This window comes from Carica papaya, chromosome 3 (genome assembly GCF_054855325.1).
Source record: "Carica papaya isolate Zhongbai chromosome 3, ASM5485532v1, whole genome shotgun sequence".
In the NCBI taxonomy this organism is placed as follows: domain Eukaryota; kingdom Viridiplantae; phylum Streptophyta; class Magnoliopsida; order Brassicales; family Caricaceae; genus Carica; species Carica papaya.
The window spans coordinates 22,882,959-22,892,768 of NC_142311.1; the positions used below are offsets into that span (position 1 = coordinate 22,882,959).

General features: G+C 36.2%; 1 pseudogene; it reads right to left on the reverse strand.

Moving 5' to 3' along the window:
• Positions 1–6,078: 6,078 nt before the first annotated feature.
• LOC110825981 (APO protein 1, chloroplastic pseudogene) lies at positions 6,079–7,261 on the reverse strand (annotated as a pseudogene).
• Positions 7,262–9,810: the final 2,549 nt, after the last annotated feature.

Genomic DNA, 9,810 nt, shown 5'->3' on the forward strand with positions numbered 1-9,810 from the left:
TAATTTAAACAATTGTCATAATCAATAGCTCATCACACCCACCAAATCATGTTGCACACATGCAATAAAATCAAAATTCATTTGTTTATTTTCTAAAATACATCTTAGAATGTGCAAAAAAAATACTAAATCCCTTACCGATATCGATAACTTTTTGTAAGCTAGTCCCCCTTCTCTTCAAACCTTCTTTCTCTCTGTAGAATTAAGTGTTTGGAGGTGAAAATGGGTGAGGAGGAGTGGGAGAAGAGGTCTTATTTATGAAAGGAGAGAATTGTCGGATTTACGACACATGTCACGAATCGGTGAGGAGAGAAAAAATGATGATGTCATCAATGTCAATCGATCAAGGGAGGCACAACTCCTAAGGCAAAAAAAGTTGCAACAATGCATATTTTAAGGCAACGGCGATGGGCGGCATATGGCTGTGGTAGGGCAGCGCTAGGCGATGGCACAGGGCCAAATGGGCTGCTCGTGATCCTAGTCTACTGTGCGCGACAAGGTACGCCTAACATGCGTGCTGCTAGCCCATGCAACTGGACGACACACTAACACGCGCACATGCATCTTATGCTTGTCACATAGCACAAGTGCACACAGAGCAGTGCGCTTAACACAAAATCACTACACATGCAGGATGCGCGCACGCAGAGCCATGTGCCTGACATGCATGTCTGCAGGCAATATAGTGCCCAAGTAGATGAATCGTGTGCTTCACACGCACGCTCAACCAGCCTTGCACGCATGCACGTGGGTGCACAATGCATAAGGAACTCCCGCACAGACGTGCAGGTTGACCCGCGCACTTATTAATTTTTTTTCCTTTTCTTTTCTCCTTTAATTGAAATTTTCAAAAATCTTTAATAAGGTTAAAATAATATAAATAACACAATAAAATCAAAATAAATTTGATAATTTTAAGGAAAAATGATAGAAATTTAAAACAAAATAAATGAAAAAATATTATATCACATAAATTTAATAGTCAAAGGGCTGAAAAAAATGGAGTCTTAATACCACATGAAGCATAAAGGTGCAGTGTGTCAAATCGCCCATGTAACACCCTGCAAATGTTCGCACTTAATTTATAATTGGGAAACCCCTATTGTAACACCCCACACCCTACCGCACTAAATTGTATTTGAAAAACTCCTATTTATTCAAACCTTAAAGCCACCTAAACTCATTTAAATTTATTTCATAGTTTTATATCATAATTCATAATTTCAATTTTATGCTAATTTAGTTATTTTATTTTGATTTTATCTGTTATTATTTTTACTTTGATTTATTATTATTATTATTTTAAAATAATTAATTTTTAGGAAAAAAATGGGAAAACGGGGAAAAAATCCTGCGGGAAAACACCCGTAGGAGAGGGTCGCTCGCGTACGCAACACGCGCAACTAGGAGCAGGATGTGCGCACAGTTCGCATGTCCCATCCGCGAGAGGCACAAGGCCAGTCCTGTGCATGCATCTTGTTGCATGGAGGTAGCCCCGTCTACGCACAGTCAGCCTAGTCCGCACGCGTCACATCGCACGTAGATAGGGACAGGCCTCGCACACTGTGCGCGCGCTGTCTACACAGTAGACTTGCGCGAATAAGCCTGTCCGCCTTGGGCCTATGTGTAGTAGGCCTGCGCGTACGAAACCCCGACGAGCTTTAGGCCCTAAGCGCAGCAGGGTAGGTTAGCGCCTGCAGGCTAGGCCTGCAGCACGCGTTGGCCAGGTCAAGCACACTGCTACCTTGGGCAGTGTGCCTGGAGACCTTCCTTTACAGTATGCCACTGTATTGGGGTGTGCCGCCTTCAGTGGAGGAATTTTTCCTCTATTTTTTGTGCCACATCAAATCGAGCATCTTTTATTCAACTCTCTCTCTTCACCGAATTTTTTCACTTAGTGCAAATCTGACGGTTTCCATTTTCGATAAATAGGGACCCTTCCTCCCATTTTCTCATCAATTCCATTTCATTCTTCTACCTTCTCAGCGTTTAAAGAGAGAGGATGTGATCTAGAGATAGAAGGAGGAGAAGAAGAATTGTGTAGAAAACACTTCGAGATTCTGGTAAGGAATTTAGTATTTCTTTAAACATCTTAAGGAGTATTTCTAGAAAAATTAAAATTATGAATCCGTGATTTTTTGTGGTTTTCATGTTCTATGTTTTGTAGTTCTAAATAATGAATTGTTCTTGATTTTAAGCATGCTATGTTATTTATAGACACTTGATGATTTGCATGTAAATAAAATAATATGAATTCGGTGATATTATTTAGAAATTAAATAAAGTTGAATGATGCCTAAATGGTTCGAAATATGTATGTATCTATATTGACATGCATAATGCATCAAGTGTCTCGTTAGACTTTTTATTTCTGAGCGGTATCTATTTCCCCCTCCTTCATCTGAGCTGAAAAGGCATGAGACGGCGTTACTTGTGGATGATGGTGTACCCTCTTATGAGAGCAGTAATGCAAATATCTGTTAGGGGTAACCTTTGGCTAAGTATTATCATGGCTATAGAATGTCTTATAGGACCAATATGGTCAGTACGACCGTGGTCATAGTCGTACCATGGTTTGGTGAGCCGAAAATGTGCCTAAGCAAATTGCCATTATCTGTATCTGATTTGGTCATTCCACATGGGTAGTCAAAAATCTAATATGCCCTCAGAGATGGAAGTCGAAATGACTTCGTGAAGCATGACATGAAAATTAGAGTATTTTATGATTTATTTAATTTTCTCTATTGTCAAGTATGATGTTTGATTTTGATTGTCGTGACTATGATATGATATTTTTTTAATAAATAAAATTATTTTTATAAGGTAAGACAAGACTCTGATGTGACCTATGGTAAGTATTTACAATTTAATTATTCACCTTTTAAATCTTACGATGCTATTTAAATACTATTTTTCTTACTAAACATATAGAACTCATTCTTTCTATGCCCTCTCCCCCAAGATGAGGAATATAGTAAGGAACCGTCCGCTAACCTATCCCCTGAAGTCCATGAGGATCCCATGGATCCGCAAACCTTGAGTGTATGATTGTTCTCACACTCTGATGAGTCCAATAGCATAATGATAGAAGTGACCCTTTTTATTTTAATATTTTGTATTTTATTGGCACTTCTTGCCTCAGTTATATGTATGTGTAATTGGAACTCATATATTTTGTAAGAAATTTGTGATAATTTACTCTACTGTATATAATTTTATTCATGCACTCGTAATCGGTTTCTGTATCTAACAGCCTTATGCCTTAATTCACATTGAAGATGTCACAAATGGTATCAAAGTAGTTACGTGAATCAAATCCCTTACAACTGAGGTTGTAGGTTGAATGACTCTTAGGATATCTAGGAAAATAAGTAATATTTTCTGAATTAGACCACTAACTCGTGTCTTCCTTTCTTTTATAGCAATGATGCGAGAGAGACCTTCCATAGAATGCACCAAAAGACCCGAGGCCTAGGATCATCCAACCAAGGCCGAGTTTACCTAACTCTTCCGAGCTATCTAAGGATTAACTACAGTTGTAGTATAGAATCAAGCCAACCCTTGTCAACACCCTACCCCAGAATATTGAACAGCCGTGAGGTCTATCTCTCACAACATAACATAATTTAGAAACTTAACTCGTCACACTTTGAAGGTGGCCCTAACCCCTTAGTAGCCGAAGCTTAAATCCTATAGATAGAGAAGCTTTTCTCTATCTTAGACCTAACCAAGGAACATAAGGTTCTCCTAGCAGTCTTTATGTTGATCGGTAAAGCAGAACATTAGTGGTGACTTAAGAAGGAAGTCTGCCTACCCCTACCACCTGAGAAGTTTTCATTGATGCATTCTTTGATAACTTCTTGCCAACCTATATCCACGAGAAGAAAGAGGAGGAATTTTAGGACCTCTGCCAAGGAAATTTAATAGTTGCCCAATATGCAGCCCAATTTGTCCAACTGTCTAGGTTTTCCCCTCTAATGGTCACCATCGACCCTCTGTTTGGATTATCGTAAATAGTAGAATTTTAATGTATGGTATTTCACGGATGTGAAAAAACTGTGTTTGTTTCAATTACCAATGGTAACAAATGGTATTAACTGAAAAATTTTGGGATGAATTTTTAAACCACCGAATTGGTGGTATATGACCGGCATTCTATTTGTTTTTCATTATACCCCCATCTAATTTAAGTAATTCCATATATATCCTGATAATTAAAAACCCTAATTTCTCTTCTTCCTCACTCAAGCCGCACGCATGGAGGATGAATCTTCTTTTTCTCCGATTGATTTTTTTCTTGTTCTTCTTCTTTAATTTCTTCCAAACGTTAGTTTATTGATTCAACTTCTGATTTGTGTTCTTCACCTTCTCAATCGGTAAGTATTTTTGTTTTTTTTTTCTTTGATTTCTTCAGCATCAATTTTTTTCATTCTTTCTTTGATTTGCATGTATTTTTTTCTGTAATAGCCTATATTTATGAGTGAGGGTGAGATGAACAGTAGAGAGGAATATCTTTGTGTGGGCAGTCAGTTGTGTGAGTGAGAGGAGTGAACGAGAGGTGGCGTGAGGACGAAAACTACTCTCCTCTGACTCACCCCTGACTTAATCACTTTTAACGACCTCGATAAGATAGTCCAAACATTCTTCCTCTATCTTGTTTACAGAATCTCCTTTTTTTTGGCTTCTAGTTGATGGTACTCTCTCAATCCCATCTCAACTGTAGAACTGAAGCTAATTGTCATACAAAATGTCTCTGAATGATGAAATGGAAAATTGTCTGACAAGGGAAACTCTCTTTGTTGGGAAAGGGGGTGGTTTTGGTAGGTCTAAAAGGATTATTTTCATACTAGTATTTTTTATGTATAACTCTCATAACTGAAATGTTCTTGTACCTGATTTCCTATATTGACTTGAAAACTCTTCTTTTTGGTAATAACACTTAATTTTTATATGATTTTTTGAGTTGCCCTTAACTTAAGCATCTAAAAAATCTGGGTTGGTCTGGTAGGACTGCTTTCATTCTAGTTTTTTGTAGATGGTAGAATTTTATTCATTTATAAAGTCTTCTAACTCAAATGTTAGTTTGTATCCGAATTTTCATATGTTGAGTTGAAAACTCTTCTTTTTTGTAATAACACTAACTTTTATGTGATTTTTTGAGCTACCCCTAACTCGAGCATTAGGTAAATCTGGGTTCTAAATCTAGGCTGGCAAAATTAGAAACCTTCCTGTTTGTTAAATTGGCAGAAATCTTGTAATGATCCTTACCTTAATTTTGTTGTTGCATTTTTGGGTTAATAAAGTTCTTCTCAGGCATATGAATCTTGTTAACAACTGTCAATAACAAATGTTCTTAGGAGTAACTCACTTGTCAGGTTTGAATATGCCCCTTAGCATACTTATGGTGTCAAAATTGTGGAAATTTGGAAGTTGGACTGCAATAAAATCTAAAGCAGATAGCTCCTATTTCATTAGAGATACTTTTAATAATGCATGCTATTTAGATTATGATGTCAAATGATTGATGATTTAGGTGGGCCTTGGTTCTCATCTTGAGGACAGCCTATTTAGATAGGCATGCTGAGAACCATGTACAAATCAATCTCCTCAAGAAGGTACTTTGTGTCTTAATTATTAATACATGATAACAAGATGCTTAGATTGTATCCATCCAAAGAATTTTCTCTCCCAAGTGAAAGAGCTGCCATTCGTTCTTAAACTCGAAAACTTGTTGGCAAACTAAGAGTAACTGGTGAAGCAAGCGGCTGGGTTGCAAATCAAGCAAGAAGAAAAGGCATTCTTTTGCTGGTCGCAGAAAGAGTCTGTCTAACCCCAACTCAAAAAGGCAAGAAAAGAGTTTGCAGAACGGAGAGTCATATGAAAAGAAGGATCAAATTCAAAAAAAGTCGAAGAGACGAGGCTGCTATCATTGTGGCAAGACTGGCCACTTCATAAAGGACTGTAAAGACAAGTTTGCATATAGTAAGGCCGCAACGACAACCCTTACTCTACTCTTATGGGTATCTTCATTTCTAAATCTCAAAATCCCCCTAAACACAGTCATAAACCTGCCCAGTCCTATCCTTCACAAGGTATGTATTTACTTTGCCTCGCTCGCAAAGAAACCTTTTCCTGATTGGCATTCACTGTATACTTTTTCATTAATTTAGTTACCCCTGATCTAATAGTCTCTTAAGCATGCATTGTTTCCTGGGCAATCCTTGGCACATCTGCCAATGGAGGAGGTGGATATCGGCTGCAAGCACTGTGTGTATCAAGATCAACTAGAGGGGATGAGGATGAATTAACAAACCGCCAAGGTCTAAGCTCCTCAACAAATCCACCACGGTCAATCACTTTCTTTCCAATCATACGGATAGGGTTAGATCTTTGACGTGAAGGGTATTTTGGTATATCCACACCACCTTGGATGCATAACTCTACAATAGCTGGAATCCTATCAGAGTCAAACTGAGTCTCATGCTTATTCGTCGTTTGAAAGGGCCATATAGGTGATATGACTCAATAGGAAGAAGTATGTCATTGATGGACCCTTTGACCCATGAATGGAAGCTCCTGCGTTGTGCACTAGTTGGGCCACAACAGTTTTTGATGTGGTGACCAGCCTCGGCGACATGAACTTTTGAACATTCACTACTGCAACCATAAACAGGAATAACATGCAAGAGCTGGGCAAGCCCTCTAATCAAAATTTTCCAAGCATCTAGCACTTCGTAAACAACAAGAATCAGATTAAGTACTAGTAACCAATTTTTTGGAGGCTCTAAGCGCTTCTCTATTCACATCTATGCAAGTTTTTTGTCCTTTCTTAAGGCTTGCAGAATTTTCTTTATTGGAATAGGATAAGGTTTCTTCTTTCTCTTGGGTAGTATAGGTGGAAGATCCACATTTTGTGGGTGTACTTGTTTTCTCTTGAAAGGGAAATCTTCTCTGGGCTTCTGGCTGGAATAGGAGAAGGTTCTTGAAACCTTTTCCTGATTTTCTTTGAAGAAGATAACTCAGCTTAATTGGAATTTGAAGTTTGTTCTTTCTTCGTTATCCCTCGAACTAACTCAGCTTAAGTAGGTTACATTCCATGATGTTTTAAAGGGGAAAACTCGACTTGATTGGAAATCCAGTTTTGTTTTTCTTTAGTTTTCTTCACTTTATCTTTTCCTTTGAATGGATTCATATTGCACACTTTTTAGTTTCATAGAAGAGGAAAACTGAGCAGAAGGTCAAAGTTTCTGGTTTCTGTCATTACTCACATGCCCCGGGGGTTAGAAAAAAAAGGTTAGCAGATTTTGATTATGAATAAGATCTCTGATTTTCTCAGTTGAAGGTTAGCAGATTTTCCTGATTTTTTTTTTATATATATTTTAATAGAATGATCATCCATGCTAGATGAAGTAAGTACAAAATTTCTGAATATATTTTACAAAAATGCTTAATTTATTTCAATCTTAGGTTAAGCTTTTTCATGCTATACATACACCTTAGGAAGACCCAACACTTATTTATATAGTTTCTTTATGAATGTTTTTATTTTATCCGCTGGTGGGATCAGCATTGATCCTTCGTAAGGTCTTGGTTGAAAGTAGAAAAACTGAATCTCTAGTTCTATATCCATAGAAAAGCAATTAAACTTGAGATAGGATTACTATCCTTTTAAAATGTTGAGGGATCAGATGGGTGGCAAATATCATAGTGCCTCTTATTATTTTTAATGTGGGCCGTTTATAATTGTTTACCAATGACCTTAAGTTTCAAAACTTGTGCCAAAAAAGGTAGGCTTCTAGGTAGCTTATATAAATTTTCTTTCTTTTTTTTCCTAGTTGAGGTTTTGTTAGTCAGTGGAGAATATAGCATTTCATCAAAATTTTGTATCAAGCACTGATTCTTTATTTTAAAGAAAAAGTTAAGTTGATGTTTCAGGACTTCTAGACTAGTTATATTAGTTAATTGTGGAGGTTGTTTGCATACCATGTTTGTTTAGTTGATGTTGATTTTATGGGATTTTTAAAATCATCACTTGTTGTTTTTTAGAATTACTTGGCTGTGAATTTGTAGAATTTGGATCGAATGGTTAGATATGTTTGCCAATGCTTCTTATAAAAAAGAAAAGGAAATACTATGATTCGTTAGAGGTAAATTACCTTTGTTCCTTGGAGGCAAATTACATTCAGACTACTCTCATTTTTAGATTAACTAAAAATAGATCACAGTCTTTGATATTGCCTTTAATTATTTCCTACTACTGTGGTTCATATAGGTTCTCATGAATTATTTCATTAACTGTGGTAGTTGTTCGTTTCTCCCATACACTAAACTCATAGTTTCTTTTTATTTCAAGCATTAGGCATCGTTTCTTTTCACACATTATATAAGAAATATGGATATTTTGAGACGTGTAGTTATTTTACTATGCCAGTTTATCATAATTCATGAGCAAGTAGTTCATAAAAAGCGCGAGAAAATTATAGGCTTACTCATGAACTAAGACTAGAGGGAGAGAAAGCTCAAGATAAGCTTATGAAAAATTTATTATCAATGATTTTTGTCATTATATAATTAGGATGAGAACTTCATCTTTTATGAATTTATGTCGTTTACTAGTTATAGATAGTGGACTTAGGCATACCGTTCGTGCAACTGTAGAGGAACAAGTATTTAAGACACTTTACTTATTATGACACAATGAGAGAAATCGACTCATATCTTGGATTTTTTAATGATCCGAAGAGACGACAAGTCGTCATTTTCACAATGTGCTACAATGTATAGTACATATGGCAGATAAATTTATTAATCAGCCAAATGGATCACAAGTGCCTCCAGAAATAACCAACAATCCCAGATTCTTTCCATTTTTTAAGGTATATCTATAAGTTATATACGTTTAATTAATTATTTTAACACGAGTACATGTTTAATTAATTAGTTAATAATTAATTTCAGGATTATATAGGTGCGATTGACGGAACACATATACGTGTTAAAGTGTCTAAAAAATATGCTCCACGGTTTTGCAGGAGAAAATATTTCCCCACCCAAAACCTGTTAGCAACTTGTACATTTGATTTGAAATTTTCATACGTCTTAGCTGGGTGGGAGGGGACCGCTTCAGATTCAAGAATAATAAAAGATGCGTTAAACAGAGTTGATGATCCTCTAGTAATTCTCGAAGGTAATTAAAATATATTTAACTTCAATATGTAATGTATATTTTTGAAGAAAAATGTTATAACTTAATTTGTTTATTGCTTATAAGTAAGTTTTACCTTGTCGATGTTGGGTTCCTGTTGTGGGGTAGACTAATTACACAATATAGAGGTGAACGCTACCATTTAAGTGAATACTCTAGGAATCCACCATGCAATGCTCGTGAGCTATTTAATCTACGACATGCTTCATTGTGTAATACAATTGAACGTGCATTTGGGTTCTAAAGAAACATTTTCCAATTATCCAAACCTCAACTGAACCTCATTATCGGATTAAGACTGTAAATACCATTATATTTTCTTGTTGCATTTTGCATAATTATTTACGGGAAGAGGATCAAACTGATGAAATTCTTCAAGAGGTTGATGAAGAACTCCGAAACATTTATCTAGAAGAACAAAGTATTTGTAACTCTAGGGATATTACTGAAGAAATGAGAAAAGGCAAAGCAATTAGGGATGTAATAGCAACTGATATGTGGGCTGATTACATTTTGTGTAATTTATGATGTTTGTATAGTTTACGATGTTTGTATGGTGTATGACATTTGTATGACTTATGATGTCTATGTAACTTAAATATTTT